This window comes from Lepisma saccharinum, chromosome 27 (assembly GCF_977018435.1).
Source record: "Lepisma saccharinum chromosome 27, izLepSacc3.1, whole genome shotgun sequence".
NCBI lineage: Eukaryota > Metazoa > Arthropoda > Insecta > Zygentoma > Lepismatidae > Lepisma > Lepisma saccharinum.
In genome coordinates, this window is record NC_139255.1 from 26,734,390 (window position 1) to 26,751,857 (window position 17,468).

A 17,468-nucleotide genomic window follows, 5' to 3' on the forward strand; every position below is an offset into this window, starting at 1 on the left:
TGACTATTACCGTCTAGACGAAAAACCAACAGACAGTATCCAATTTGTGTGAGAGAAATCAATTGAGTAATTGGGTAACTGTTTATTAAATAATCTTTAAGTTAAAGAGTTTCTTCACTTCTTTGATGGATGCTTTAGGAACAGCTGAAGGAGTACTCACTTGTTCATCGCCAGTGTTTCCTTTCCATTTATTTCAGCCAATTAAGGCCTTTCCTTGGTAGAAAAAGCAACCACGCGGGTGGAAAAGCACTGATCAGTTCAATAACACGAAAACATCAAGGGTCAAAGATAGATGTTGAAGGGGGATCTGCCACTTTCACAAGAGGGGAAATGTGCAGAAGAAACGATAAGTTGATCCTGCAACGCTATACAAGTTCCATGACTGGTTGTTTTTGTCGGGAATGAGAAACATAAATTAAAGTTGTGATTTTGAAATGGCCTACCTGCGTCTGATGCAGTGTTTCCACCAATGGTGACGATCTTGAAAACAACTCAGGAATTCGTCTTCCTAATTTCAAGTAAACTACATTTGTTAGTTTGCGAATTAAGCTTTTTGATTGTGGAGGGGGGGGGGTGTTTACTTAGTGGCGTATTTCTGATTCATTTCAGAACGTAGGTTTTTTTGTGTATGAAAATTTGTATGTTACTAGGCAACAAATAAATTATTTTTTTGCGATTCTAAGAACCTTAAAACATTGGTTCTAAGGTAGATCATTAAATCTTTTGTTTTGCATGTAATTTAAAAACATTTGCTATATTTACATTCTAAAAAAAAAACTCATAATCAAAAAAACGTATCGAGCTAGTAACACGGAAAAGGTGCCCAAATTTATATTGCCCAAGTTCAAACTTAATGTCCTTGTGAAAACCTTAATACATGTAAAATATCAACACTATGCCATGAAAACTTAAGTGGAAAACAGCCTGCTGCTCTCTCGGCTCGGTGAGGTTGGTCAGTTGCAAATGGTGTCCTTCTTTAATCCACAAGACTGAATACCTTTCGGCAGGAAAATCTTTGGTGACTGGACCAGTAATGGACAAGAATTATTTTTCAAATGTGTTTGCTATATAGTTAAGAAATTCTTGTAATGTTTCTATTTTCTTTTAGGGGGTCAAAAATATTCATGGCAGGGATAAAAATAATTAACTTTTGCCAGGGATAAAATTGTTTTTGTAGGGGGATACCCGGCATTCTTTCCCCCGTTCATTCGCATACTGACAGTTGTAGAACATGTTTGATGACCCGACGTATCTCGTAGATAGTGGGAATTATTTCCAGAATACAATCAAGTAAGTTTCATTTGGTACAATAAGCAATCTGTCCGGGTACTAATGGGAAAAAAAAAGAATTTTTGGAGAGGACTTGCCTTGATTTTTCTGCAAACTAAAACTGGAATAATGAATTTCCAATCACAAATGTTATTTTCAATAATTTTCAACAAAAGTTTTCATTATAAAATTCATCCAGAAACAACTAATTTCAAAAGGCAACTCCCGCTAATAGAATTATTGGAAACTGTTGCTACGTTCAGAATGCCAAGATTTCGAAACGTACTACAGAAAAGTAACGAAGGGGTCACAGGTTCGATTCCCAGTGGTTCCGATGCCATTTTAAACTGTAGGTCCAGTCTCCATTACCCTATCTGTGCATAAAGTGGACTTAAAACAAAAATTGAAACTAACTAAAAATAATGTTAAAAGATTGTCTTCACTTTTGACTTTAACCCATGAAAATTATTACTAATTGGTATTTATATATATATATATATATATATATATATATATATATATATATATATATATATTCTCATGATATGATCACTATTCCGTAGGTGTACGGAGTTGCTACTTAATAAATACTACTTTGTATGAATACAGAGATAACAATGAAGTTAATTTTGACACACCCAACGGACAATATTTACATTCTCGGATATAATTCGTACCCTGCATTGAATGCTGATCAAGACGGGGTTAACATCTCCTTATCCGGGTTAAGCATTACAAATTGAAACCGTCTTCTGCTGTCATCCCCTTAATACATTAACTACTCCCAGAATGAGTAAAGGAGAATAGGTCTTGCCAATTAGAATTCTATAACAAGATAATTGTCGCAGCTTCCTTTGCAAGCGGTTTCAATTAAGCTACTCTTGCCATCTGGAAATTGCTTTCTGCAAGCAATATCCCTTTACAGCTACATATCCATATTTATCTGTATTTCCCTGGCGAGATAATCATCTTGGAAGTAGTTCCTTACATTTCTCGTGTGACAAAAGTAGGAAAGTAACTCGGCTGGTTTAATGGTGTCAATCGTTGAAATCATCAAAGACTTGTTATTCCTGGCTACATTTCTGCTTCTCGTGCTTAAAGGTGACGATATGAATTATACATATTTCAATGACAAAAATATGACAATGAGAAGCAAAGAAAAGTACGTGGCTTATTAAAGACGTTCTCTCAGAACTGGCAGAATCCTTTAGGCATTGGTGTATCAAAATATCGCGAGGTTCTGGATGAGACTCCCATCCATTTGAGATATCAATGTGACTCGATACAAAATATAATGAAAGATAAATTTCTGAAAGTAAAAGAAAAATAACTACTGCAACTAATTAACAATACCTGTCAAATGGATACTTTGTACAATTGGATGAAATTTTTAAAAGAAATTACAAACCCGTTACATATCGGCCACCTTGGGAAGGGGTTCCAAAAGTGGTCCACGGCTTGTAGTTGCTTAAAAAATGTTGCTTGTGCTCAAGAAAACATTTATTTATTTTTATTGACGTTTCCACAATTTAGTAGAGAAAATTGTTGGTCTGAAACTTTTTATTGTTGACATGCATTGTATACAGTAACGACGAATAGCAGACCTCCGTGAAGGAGCGCATAGAATAGTCCCTATGACTGTAAGTACAGAATTCCGTTATCTCTTGCATAAAATATAGTATTAATGAGGACATATCTCGTATCGTTTATTTATTTCTTACTGATCGTGATTACTTTATAGACTTGGCAGTATAGATGTGCTTATATGTCGCAATTTGGTGCACGAAAAAACTATATACAACAAAGCTACAGTTCAAACGAAATACTCATTTACTATACTGTTGACAATAAGAAATGTTATTTATTAGTTGTATACTCAAAAGTTCTATAATGCAATGTAATGAATTTTAGTGTCCAAGCTGATAGATCGATTATACAAAACTGCAATAACAGGAAGTGCAAACAATGTACTGTCTTTATTTCATAGTCCGTGTCTTATTCCTTCGCAGGGACCATGTTTGGCCACTGAAATAAATTTGTTAATAAAAAAGGAAATGTGCTGATTGCTTGAGGTAATTGGGGAAGCTCACTGTAGATTACCCAACATCGTCAGAACTGTCTCCAAATTACTCAGAATGCCCACGATGCGTTCAAAAGTCCATAAATTGTCTGTTAGAATGTTCTGTAGTTTGTGCAATTTACTTATTGGGAAAATTCATTTATTTATTTATTGAGAAAATTCCAGATACAGCTTCTTCTTCTTCTTCTTCTTCTTCTTCTTCTTCATGCCCCTCACCGCTGGAATGGTAGCAGTCTTGGGCAACGGTCTGAGAACATTGAGGGCTAGAAGTTCGCGCACTAATATAAACTGCACTATATTGGTTCACACTTCACTTCACTGTCACTAGAATACAGTAATGATGAGGGATGGAATCAAAAGCGGAGGTCGCACTGTCGGGCAAATCCATAGAGAATCCACATTATAGAGGGGGAAGGAGATGAAAGTAGAGTGGGCAAGGAGAAGGGGAAAGCAACCTTTTGTCGAAGGAGTCTGTGGAGGAGTGCCTGTCGTTGTGTGTTCCATAGCGGGCATTGGAAGAATAAGTGGGTGGGGGTTTGTTTATGTTCTCCGCATGTACAATTGGGAGAAGGAGTTTGATGTATTCGTGCCAGATGTTCGTTTGTGGTCACGTGTCCCGTTCTAAGGCGTAGGATACAGGTGATCACTTCACGAGGCATTTTTAGATGATGAAACCAGGGTCGAATAGGGAGTTTATCATAGAACCATTTGTATGTAGTGGTTTTTGCCACTGCGTCATGGACCCAATTTTCCCACTGAGAGTGAATTTTTTTTTTTGACCCGTGGGAGAAGATCAGTATAGGCAAGTCGTATAGGAGAGGGGAGAGGAACGTCCACAGCTGTTTTGGCATAATGATCCACAAGGTCTTGATGAGGATTAAGATTGCTATGAGCTTTGACATAGGTAAACTGTACGCGTTGGGCTTTGTTTTGGAGGTGAAAATACTCTTGTAAAATTAAAACGGGAAAGAGTTGCAACCGGTAAGCATCCTTGCCACAACGAGCGATCGTGAATAAAACGCTGAGGGCATCTGTGAGAATTAGAGTTTGCGTGTATTGTGCTTCACGGGCATGGATCAAGTCCAGATACAGCACAGGTGGCCATTTAACACTGAAATTGTCAACAATGAAAAAGCAATAATAATAATAAGCAAAAGTATAAAAAATAATTAAGAGTAACAAAACAACATTAAAGTGAATAGCAAATGAACAAGAAAATAACATAATAGTGAATAGCATATGAACAAAAAATAAGTAAAAGTTGGCACTATGTGATATTAGTTACAAGCATTTCTTCTGATAGAAGACCGAAAGGCAAACTCGGAGAAAAATATATCAATATTTGAGGGGAGATGATTGTATTGTGTTTTTTAATTTCTATTCTAGGTTTTTTGTATAAAATAATTTTGTGTTGCATGTTGTGCTCATAGGTACTCGAAAGTGGAATTCCTCAAGAACTGAGTTGCAGCAGATTTTCCCATTCACAATTTTGTATAAATAACTGAAATCATTCTGCAAACGTTGCTTATAAGCAGTTTGTAAGTTTAGAAAAGACAAGAGATTCGGAGATGAAAAATTGCCTAATGAGAGAACCCTGTGACGGACTATAGCTAGGAAGAAGTTAAAGACTGAATCGATTCTAGAGAGATGAGTGGGACATGCCATGGACCAGACGGGAGAGCAGTATTATATTATTGGGGAAATGAATGATTTGAAGTACAACGTGATGGCTGAGATGTCACTAATTTCAGTGAAACGGTAGAGTAAACCCAAGAGACGCATGGCCATTTTTGTGGTGCCTAAAATATGTTCCTCAAATGTGAGATTTTGGTCGAAAACAATGCCTAGGTCTTTGTGAGAGGATACTCCTTTGAGTAAGATGACTTTAAAAGATTCTTCTTGAGAGAGATAGTGAGAGAAGTACACTTGTCAGGATGTAATGTAAGGTCCCATGTTAGGCACCAGGAAGTAAATGTTGCTATGTCATTCTGAAGATGAGTATCGTTGGAAGTGCAGATTTCTCTGAAAATTTTACAGTCATCTGCGTAAAGAAGGTAATTACTAGAGGGAGCTGTGAGATGGTCGGCAAGTTCATCGACGAATAATATGAACAAAAGAGGTCCTAGAACACTACCCTGTGGAACTCCAGAGAGGACAGGAAGAAAGTTAGAAATAGTTCCTGGGAGAACGACACGTTGTTGGCGATCGCTAAGGTAATCTGCCAGAAGGGTTAAAAATTTGCCACGGATGTTGAATCTATTGCTTAATTTGTGAATCAGAAGACGATTACTAACAGTATCAAAGGCTTTGGCCAGATCAAAGTATATTACATCTAATTGTGAATTATTTGAAATGCATTTCATAGGATGTGAGAGTAAAACAGACAGGTTTATAAGACAGGAGCTACCAGGAAGAAAACCATGTTGCTTTGAGAAACAAATTTGTACAGTCTGTCTTTGATTACTTTTTCACAGATGATGGCCAGAGGAGAGAGTAAGGAGATTGGTCTGTAAGAAGAAACAAGATTTTTGTTACCACTTTTGTGAATCGGTGTGATGTTAGCTTGTTTCCAAGCGTGAGAAAAGATGCCTACCGAGAAACATCTGCTCAGGAGAATGGAGAGGGGATTGTGACTTGGTCACATAACCCTGTCAACAGTAATATCATATTATGAAAACAATAGGTAGTTTCTCTTCAGATTAGATGTGAAGAAGAGAACGTGTGATCTGTTCTACACCAGTGGCGGCTCCAGGGTTAATAATCTAGGGGAATTGAGGGGTGCGGAATTAAATTTAGGTAGTGCGATGTTGAAAGTAAAGAAAACGCTGAACATGCATTACATCAAATGCCAATGAAGTAGCTATGTTTATGTGAACATATGCCAAGGAAACTGAAAAGTAGTTGTGACTTGTTTCATTTTTGCTCGCTTTCAGTTGGATTTCTGTTTTAAGTGGACTTTATGCATAGATAGGCTAATCGGGACCGGGCTTACAGTTTAAAGTGAGATCCCAGCCACCATGTGCCTCCACCGGGTATCGAATGCGGTACCTATTGATTACAAGCCGACGTCGTTACCGCCACGCCATCGGGAACGTTTCTGCTTGCTTTGACCACAGTAATCATATGCTTTGTGATTTGAAATGAACAAAGCTTTTTACAGGCATACCAATGACATGCTTTCTCTTTCTGTCTTTCACTCGTTAAATTTTGAAAATCGTCTTCCTAATTGAAATTTGTAATCCACATTCAATCTCCGCCCTAGGTTTTAGATAAGGGGATCTTCCTCGTATAACGCCTGTTTTTTTTAACCTGAATCATTTGAATATCTTGAAAAAAAAAAAACATCCTTTCGCTTCGTTTCAACGTACAGTCAATCAATTAACTACTGAAGGAAGTGTTAAACCTAAACAAAGGACCCGCCGAAGAACAGTTACTGGAGAAGAAAATGAAATTAATGTGTTAGCTGCTGTGGCCCATGATCCTCATGTCAGCTCGCGAGAAGTAGCACGAAATTCCGGATTGTCCCAGAGCAGTGTTTTGAAGATTTTACAGCGTCATAAATATCATCCATATCAGCTGTCATTCCATCAAGAACTTCATGGCAATGATTTTCAAAATCGAGTGACGTTTGGTCTGTGGGCACGTGAACAAATACAAATAAACCCAAATTTCTTTCGTCTGGTATTGTTCTCTGATGAGTCATCTTTTCCAAACAACGGAACGGTCAATCGGCATAATATGCATTACTGGAGTGTCGAAAATCCGCACTGGCTGCGCCAAGTTGAGCATCAGCGTCCATGGACTGTAAACGTGTGGTGTGGAATTATTGATGACAAACTCATCGATCCCTACTTCATTGATGGAAATTTGAATGGTCAACAGTACCGCGACATTCTTTAAAATGAACTGCCAATATTACTTGAAGATCTTAACCTGGAACTGAGACAGAACATGTGGTTTCAGCAGGATGGATGTCCAGCGCACTATTCGAGAGCAGCACGTGAAGTACTCGACCGTGACTTCAATGGCCGATGGATCGGCAGAGCTGGTCCTGTAAATTGGCCTGCCAGATCACCAGACCTTACTTCACCAGATTTCTTTTTGTGGGGCTACCTAAAAGATAAAGTGTATCGAGAATTGCCAACTACTCGTGAAAATATGATAGAGCGAATCCAAAACGCTTGTGCCATAATTGAACCAGAGGTACTTTTGAGTTGTGTACATTCATTCGAAGCGCGGATCAATAAATGTATTGAAGTTGAAGGTCACCATTTTGAACACTTAATGTAATTGAGTAGTGAATGTAGTTTACTAGCCATCGAGATATCTAGAGCTAAGAATTGTCGAGTAATTTTGTATTTTCAAAATAAATTTATTTGTTTTACAACAATTTCAAGTCCTGGAACAAAAATGTTTTATTTTTTAATTTAAATGAATTGCGAAATGAAATACATTGGTTTTAAAGTGTAAATATTCAAGAAATGAAAATTTGTCGATTATAGCGCCATCTATCACGAATCGAAAAAAAATGTTTCAGACAAAACTTATGTATTTTTTCCCGTAAAATCCGAATCTGTAATAAAAAATAGGGGTTTCTATTTGAAATTTCAAAGTTTCCCCCAACCCCATCTACAAGAGGGGGAGGGGGTGTTCTTTTGTTGCACCACTAAGCTTCCCCCTCCGAACTATCAATTTTTATTTGGAACATTTTTTGTAGGATGATTTTTTTTCAAGATATTCAAATGATTCAGGTTAAATAAAATCACCCAGTATATTGAAGGGTACAAAATGGTCTAAAGATCAGAGGCATCCAACAATTTTAAATCAATCAGTCAATCATATTCTATACCTCTCTCTCTTTTGCTCTAATATTTCCTTTTACTCATGTGCTCATGTGTGTGCTTCTCGTCCTCTTTCCTTCAAGTAGTTAATTCTTTTTTTACCATTCAACGTCTTCTCTCTATGATTGCTTTCAATAAATTGGTTTTACACATTTAATCTAAGATGAAATTATATTAAAATTACGTTAATGAACAATATGCATATGATTCCTAGGAGAAATATTTAACAAATTATTTACTCACGAAAAACAGTATCAAAGTTACAAGTTTCCGAGGAACTATTAACCTAATGTGCAACGAAAAATTATGTAAAACTTGCATAAGATATCGCAAAATATCTAAATGCAAATTTTGTTCAAGTTTATCTATATAGAGTGCGTCCATTTCGATCTTCAGCCGAGAGATCGGGAGAAGCGTGGCGGGCGGCGCTGACGGAGATGCCGACATTTGCGGCCTGTAATACCAGCTTATTTTTATGGACATATGCAGACATTTATATAAATATTGCAAAACGAGCACTATCCTGTGTTGTAATTTATCATCTGTAATTCATCCAAGTTCTGCCCTTATATACACAAATAAATACGCTTTAGAAACGATGTTAAGAGCCACAGATAATAGAACATTTTAATCATACTTTTGACCAGTAACGTCCTGCTTAAGTTTATATCCTTGAAAGAGTTTTGTGGCGATGGGAATCGTTTGGAGGTTTCGAATGTGCAACACTGTATCAAGATTACACTGCAGACGAAACCGTTAAAAGTGAATGGTTAAAAATGAATGTTTTTTTTGTTCCTTCGCGACTAGATGAAGACAGAGCTGTGAATATAGTGGCGAGCAATGTAAACCAAGAGCGTGTTAATTTCGTACTGTGCGCAAGAGTGTCGTTAGAACAAAGAATTTTTATGTATGACACTTTCGTGAAAACAGACTCGTGTCGAGACGTCTGTAGGCAATTTGTACAGAAATTCCCAGGCGTTTCACCTCCACATAGAGATACGGTTAGACATCTTGTCCTTAAATTACGAGAAACTGGATCGTTAAATTTTAAAACACCTAAGCAAAAACGACGGATTCTAACCGAAGCAAAACTCGATGATATTGGTGCAGCGTTAGAACGTTCTCCAAACAAACCTCTACGCCGTGTTTCACAAGAGGTGGGCGTGTCAAAATCATCGGCACATACAGTCACTAAGCTACTAAAATTAAATCCGTAATATTTATATAAATGTCTGCATATGTGCATAAAAATAAGCGGGCATTACAGACCGCAAATGTCGGCATCTCCGTCAGCGCCGCCCGCCACGCTTCTCCCGATCTCTCGGCTGAAGATCGAAATGAACGCACGGTACATGGGCAGGATGGAGAAACAGCCGTTGTATGAGGATGTTTTTCACCATTACTGAGTATCCTATTATAAAGCTTAACCTGCAGCGTAGCACATTTTAGGGTAAAGTAGAGAATCAACAATATTACTTTTCTTTAGGTATCAAAGCGTTAATGAGCTTCGATCTCTCTCTCTCCTCACAGAAATCCCGTAATTGCATGTTCATCGCATTCCAAACGTTTCAGGAAATTGGAGAGCTCTTATGGGACAGGTTTACTGGCCCCTCGATGTGGACTTTGATTACAGGCGACTCACAATTGCCATTTAGAGTTCGCAGTTGTCACTCGAAGGTCAGCCGTTGTGAAACGGGTTTACGGAGCAAAAATGTGAATGTGCGAAGGAACCCATTGTCAATTTCCGTGTCAGTGGTAGGATTTATGAGTTTGAATTGTTGATGGATATTACAAAATGTAACCTAAATTGGAAGAGTTTAATTACGCAGAATGGTAACATAATATATTTTTTAAATTTCTTGTGGTATTGTCACCTAAATTACCAATAAAATTATAACTTTGATCACTTCGAAGATGCAGGATAGTGAACCTCCAAATTATCCAATTGTACCCAACTCCAGCCAGAGATATTTCCGAGATCGGAATACCTGTGAGATATATCCCAGCACAATGTTGTTAGCAATTAACGCAACATTTCTTGAAGACTACACATACTATTTCAGTTCTGTCTTTTTTCATTAGTATACACATGAAGGTATGACATACTCGAATTACAAAACAATATATCCATTGTTACTATTATCAACAAACAGTGTTTTAGAAAGTCCATTGTTTGCCTGTTGTATTGTGGGATTGATTTCATAAAATGGGATAGGGGAAGGTGGTACATTTTTGATCATTTTTCATAAAATCGGTTCCAAAAACGTTATTATGAATATTACGGAGGAAAATACAATATCATCTAAATATGTGCAATTATAGTAGTATTTAAAATGTGTATAATGTTAAAGTAGTTTCTATAATATGTGAGAAAAATGATTTCTTCCAATGTGTTTTTTCTATCGATTTTTTTTCCACAATTGAACAGTTTCTTTCCCTTCGCACCAACACAGATCTCGTGAAACCAGGTGTGGCAAAGATGGCACTGGATCCAGTCCCCATTTTGTATTTATTTTGAATCAAAATAATGTAGCAAACAGAAAACATACTGATCGCTGTTGTTTCTTCCAGTTTCAAGTACACTCTTCTTGATTGATGACTTTGCTGTTTTTTGTTTCAATGATCCAGGCAATGAGGCTCCTTATGTTGATGGTTCTCCTGCTGATTTGGCGCCTACTTTCTTATTGAACAAAGCTGTTTTCGCGTTGAAGTGTAAATGAGATGTCAGATGTTCAGAAGACCTTTTCTTCCCATGTTTCTATCTTTTCTTTATCTCTGGATTAGGTAGGACCTGTCTGACTGATTCTTCGAGAGACATCCTTTTTGAAGCTGCAAAGAGATTTCTTTGATTGATTTTGTGTTTTAAGTCTACGTTATGCACAGTAAGGCTAAACGGGACTGGACGTACAGTTTAAAGTGGGTTCCGAACCACTATAAACCACCTGAGTTCCCTGCACCGGGAATCGAACCCAGGACCCCTTGATTACACGGCGACGACGCTACCACTGTGCCATCGGGGAGGCCCTGCAAAGAGATTTCCATCTGGGATACATGTTTGGAAGACAGTTTTCCAAAACTGCCGAAGATGTGGATGGTACAAGTTTCCTGTGTTGGGAACTATGTGGGGCAATTCAACCATTTCAATGCTATTTTCTCTAAAAAAATGAAGGGATTTTAAACAAACATGACTTGAATGATTATCAAGGATCAACACAAGATTGCCGCTTGTTTTGAACTTCACGAAGTGTTGAAGCCACAACAAAAATAATTCTCCATTCATCCATCCAGATATCTGCACCTCATCTCCCTTTGGTAAGTTATCCTTACATTCAGGTGTTCTTTTCTTTGCTTTAAATATGAAAAAAGGTGGTATAAATTTGCCAGCTACGTTGCAACATGCCGCTACAGTGGCATTTTCCCCACGTTCTTTGTTTGTCAATGCAATGACATCTTTTTCCCCTTTTGACACACTATTTTATGTGGACGATTATGTAGAGGAAAACCAGTCTCTTCCATATTGTAGATACGTTCTGGTTTCAAAAGAACATCACTTTTCTTTAAAACATCCTGGACAACTGAAGAATACTTTGTAACTGCATTTTCATTCAAGCCTTCTGCCCTAGCCCTGCTCAAACCTTCTGGTTTCCTTACACTTAACACATGACGACGACGCAAGAATGCTCTAAACTAGTCAACTCCCGCAACAGCATTTTCGTTCCACGGGTGGAGAATGTCGTTCATCTCAGGAAAATTAAAATCGTTTTTCTAACTTCGAGTGGTGTCGAACCAAGTCCTCCTTGCTCTAAGTATAACAATCTACTTACCAGTATTGATTCTTGATCAGGAAAAAGTACCGTTGGGTGTCCTATTGGCTGTTCAATAGATCTGCATCCTGTCTGCAAGTGCCAAGCACCCTGCACTCTGCTATGGAGAGTAGAAAAGGGAATATCGAACAGTTCAGAGGCTCCTTTTAAAGAGAGATGATTTTCCATCACAGATTTCACAGCCTCACACATAGCCTCTTGGGGCCACTTCAAGTAACACTGCTTGTCCTTCTTGCGAGTCATCTCTAAAATAGTAATAAATAACCTATGTTTTACTATTATAATAGGTTATTTTTAACTTAAATGAAAGTATATGGAAATTTAAAGCCAATAAATCAGGAGCGTGCTCAAGTATATTCGAAAGGGAGGGGTTACATTGTCTACGCAATTTTTGGTAGTTGCTCCTCATTTTGCCACCTTTTCCTATCTTTAACTTTGTTTTGTTTAGAAACTCTGGGCCAAAGCAGGGTTATAACTCCGATCAACCTCCACTCCCTTGGGCACGCCACTGCACTAAATGTTCAAACTTGGCATTTACAGTTTTCATCTAACCCGATCAAACAGGCATTACATATCCTGAAAGATTCGTCGCTTTTCGTGCTTTCCTCCAAATTTGATCCATCCGGCGTTCATACAGAACCAATGTTAGAAGCGAAATTGTTTCCGAAAGCTGGCAATATTGCCCCTCATACATTTTTATAATTTTCTTTCCAAAAATTATCAATCTGTTTACCAAACGTTATTACTTTGTACGAATGTAACACTGCTACATACTACACTTTTTCATTCACTACGGTGTGTATTGTGGTGGTGACAGGGACGTGCCGAAAATATTTCTTTTAAAATTTCGATCTTCTTCTTTCTTTAACAGTCATTATTGGGAGACACAATGTATACATTTTACCTCCTGTAAAAGCCGTATCTTTGACACGCACCTTCTGCCTTTAGGGCTTTATGTTAGTCTGGTTATAACCCTTTTATCGGACTTCTCAAAAGCTTCTAAGGGTTAGTAGGACCAAGCCCTTTCGAGGTCTGTGGTGCAGGATTTATTTTTAATTATCACCTATGTAGCTTTGAAATGAAAGATCATTAAGATCTTTTACTCGAAGATTTATTTAAACTTCCGATGATATACAAACACTTTTCAAACAGACAATTCACCCGATACAACTTGTAGGCCTAAACCTATTAGTTGTACAGAAGTTTATAACCCTGGTCTTTTTGATGATGCAGGAGAACGTCTTATTCAGAGTTGGGTTTGTGGAATATCTGCCAAATGGAGTACAAGTACACCAGCCAATCCGAAGATTGAAGCAAGATATTACCCAACGTCCCCTGAACCATCAGCCTTTCGGCAACCAGGAGAATGTCCCGTAGGCTTACAAAAGTCTAGCTCTTTTATATCATAATTTTGTTTACAATTTACCATGGTTACTACATAGTTGTTTTATATTTCCATAGTTTCAGCATTTTTTTTCCTGATTTAAGTTAAACAATTTATTACCTATTGTAACATTAACAATAACACATTTTTAAAGAAAAGATTCCAACATAGATTAATACAATACAGATTGAACAGTTTTGTGCTTGAAAAAGCATGTGTTGACAGAGACGACACATCTTAAAGAAAGAAACCAAAGTCGATTTGATCTCTCTACGACAATGGTTATCGAGTTACGATTTTCTTTTGTGCATAGCGGTAGGTTTGAAAACCGCGCGCTTGAAAAGTCACTTCCATTGAGGCTAGAAACGCGCGGGAGGGTATCCATCCGCAGCTAGGGACTTCTGCACTTGAAGCGAGAATAGATTTTGACGCAACAATCATAACCATCCCCACCCCCAACACGTTTGCAACAAATATGACTCTCCCTAATTTACATTCACTTTAATATTCGTTCAGTCGCAAACAACTTTTTTTAGGCCATGAAGCGTCTACAATAAAAATGATATTATTTTTTCCTTTAAACGTACAAATCTGTAGTCAATATTCCAGATGTGATACAGTGGAATTAGAGTTAAATAAAATATATTATTAAAATAAACACTTCGTGCACATGTTAACATTCAAAATTATATTTTATTGAATATTCAATTTCGGTTACCATTAAAAACTAGGGCCGTAGTGACCAGTGACCATGTTTGTATTTTATGAAGAAATGATGTGTGCACATAACTGCACGTATAATCAAACAAACAATTCCGCGTTCAGCAAAATGCATATGCATGTGGAGTTTACGAATGTAACCGTGTTAAGTTATTTGCATGTCCTTCGATGGCCAGTGTTTCTGCCTGACTTCTGACACCCTTTTGCAAGGAGCTTCATGAATTATGAAAGAGTCTGGAACTCTCATGTGGGCCGGCTCCCAAATCGGTTTTCACCTTATAATTAGGGAGCGCTTGCTCTTTATTGCATTATCTTAATGCTATTTTTTCTTTCTATGTCGCTGTGTATTTTTCCTATTTGATTTTGGATCTCGAGGCAGTAATCCTAGACAATTTAGCGTCTGCGTGTACCAAGACGTAAGGTACTGCATTTTCAGAATAGACCTCCGTGGCGGATTGGTTATGGCAGAGAGCTACACCTACTGGGCATTGGTGTTCATGCCCCTTCATCAATTTCACCATATATTTCTCATCGTCGAAATTAGCCAAAAGTGTCAGAAAAATGAGGTAAAATAACCTAATCAAGTCGATCAATAAATGGATTTTCAGATAACATGATTTATTTTGAAGTCACTCTGACTTGTCAATCGTTTCTCGGCATGCCTGTTATGTTATTTATGGTGTACACATTAATGTTATAATTTATATAGTTAGCAGCTAGAAAGATCAGAGAATTAATTTTTGTAATAACTATTTTAATTATTCATTGTTTACTTTTTCTTTCTTATTACAGTGGATGATATGCTGAGTACAACGCAAGAAACAACAAAAAAACTAGCCTACTGTGGTTGTTTTACGACGCTTCTTCACCTCATGGTTTTATTCATGACGGTTAAGAGAAATGATGAAGTGATGAAATTACTGATCGGAAAAACCCAATCATACAGTTATATTTTACACAAGTCCGAACCAGATCACCATAGCTCATTTCACTTACCTCTCCGCCACGGAGACAGACGATAGCATGTAGTTATCAGATTTATTTACTCATGTTGTATTCAGAAGATATAAAGATCCATTACTTTTTCACCTACTAAGATATTTGAGTATACAAATTTAAAAAGAACTAGATATCTAAAAAATGTACATCTCCCATGTAGATATCAGGACAGAGTTTAACAACGAATTATAGCTTACATAAATCAGAATAGCGAAATCGCAAAATTATGATCGAGATTATAAAATTATTAATTAAAATGTGTGTATAAATTAAGAATTAATTTAGTTCGTATTGTGTACTACTTGAATTAATGATTTTTATTTATGTTCAATTTTTTGACAAATAGTTGTAGTCTCTAGGAAAATTGTAAATTTAAATTTACTTTATTAATTTGGAATACACGACAAAACGTATCAGCGACAAAACGTACCTACCACGTGGGCGGCTACCTGCGAAGCGTCTTCTAATGGGTCTTAAAATATTTGCGATGCGGCAAAACGTACCACTTGATGGGACGGCATCAAAAATCATTTACCGAAATTACAATTTTCTCTAGTTTTGCTGATTTCCATCACACTTTATCCAGGTTTTGGACTGGCAAAATTACTATATAATGTATACAGATATATAGCTATTTTGGCGTGTTTAAAATCAGCTGTGGTTAAGCTGTCGTCCACATTTTTTTCTTTTGTTTTATCATTTCGTCTTTTTTTCCCATTTTTATTTTAGTTATGTCAGCAGCAATAGTATTGTCTCTTGTCGTGTCGAAGGATCATTCGGTTTCATTCCAATTTCTGCGTGTAAGCCATTGCCTTCAAACAAGATCCTAGGGTTCCGTTTTCTTCATAATGGCGCAACTATTCTTTCAAGGTGTTCGTCATACTTTATATACCTCTTCTTCCTCTTCAAACCTTCAATGTTTAACTATGACCTCAAAAATGCACAGTTTGATTTTTCGGGCTCTCCTTTCAAACAAATTACGACGTCCTTCACTCTAGGGTTGTTCCAACCCTCTACGGCATTCGTAGTTTGGTGTCGTTTGTTATTACAGTTCCACACTGATATTGGAATTTCCGCGTTTTGCAATCAACTATTCACAAAGTAATCAAATAAAAGAGTTAGCTTCGCTGATTCTGGGGTTTGAGAGTGTATTTCGAGCCATCCATCATAAACTCTCTCCGTCTTTAAGAAGGCCAGAGCGGCACACATGAGCATATGCAAACGGATTTCCTCATTCTCTCGATACTCGACCGAATGTCCTATATCTTGAACTTTTCGCCAAAGGCATATCTTAAAATGGAAGAAGCACCCACTGATTTATGTCGAAGGAAACACTTGACGAATCACGGATATGGTTGCCAATTCAAAATCCACCATCACTCGTTCTGATTTTCACTGCGGAAGAGCCTGAATGATGAGTCGAAACAAGCTAATATAGATCTCATTATCCTTATTGGGTAATAGAGCAAGAACTACAGGGTTGATATTTGTTTCTTCAGCCGTGCTTACAAAATCTGCATGGATGCTGCAAATCAGAGAAAATTGTTTACTACAGCACTTAAAAGTACCATCCATAAAAAAAAAATAAGTAAAACGTTTCAAACTCACTTTACCCTTCTCGCAGCAGAAAATGATAATTCTGTTTTCTTCTCCATGGTCAACTAACAGGAAAGAAGTACCACGGAGTAAATATTTTGAAGTTATTAGTAGATCCTTCACAGGTAGCTGTATATCTGAGTGGTACGTTTCGTCTCGAAAACCCAAGTGGTACGTTTTGTCGGGACACCATTAATTTCAAACCACACAAGACAAAAGAAGCGTAAGTAAATTCCATGACTCGGGTTACATGGCAGAACAGACTCAGGCTAAATCTTACCCACGAAAATTGAGAATTTCAGAGAAAGAAAACGCGTGAGTTTAAACACACGTGATCCACTTCTCCACTTTATGCACAGATAGGCTAATCGGGACTGGACCTATACTTTAAAGTGGGATCCAAACTAATTTGCGCCTCCAACGGGTATCGAACCCAGGACCCCTTGATTACAAGGAGAGGCGACGACATCACGACTCTTCCATCGGGTAGACACAGAAAGAAAATAGAAGAACATAAGGTTAAATAATATATTCAAATCAAAACATGAGAGTTGCGTATCCCATAAAAAAAACAACGTGTGGTTGTGGAGAACAGTAGTAATTATGTTATTACATGCAAACGTTTTTAAATGTATATTTTAAGAGATTCAGTAATGTCAAACCAATTCACTGTTAATTAGTTCTCCTAGCAGGGAAATTCTTGTGGAAAGTAGAAGCGGTGGTTATGGAAAAAAATCATTAAAAATTTCTCTCTC

The 17,468-nt window shown here is 37.3% G+C and overlaps 1 pseudogene; it reads left to right on the top strand.

The window, feature by feature from the left end:
• Positions 1-1,231: 1,231 nt before the first annotated feature.
• Positions 1,232-10,910, top strand: LOC145980205 (uncharacterized; annotated as a pseudogene).
• Positions 10,911-17,468: the final 6,558 nt, after the last annotated feature.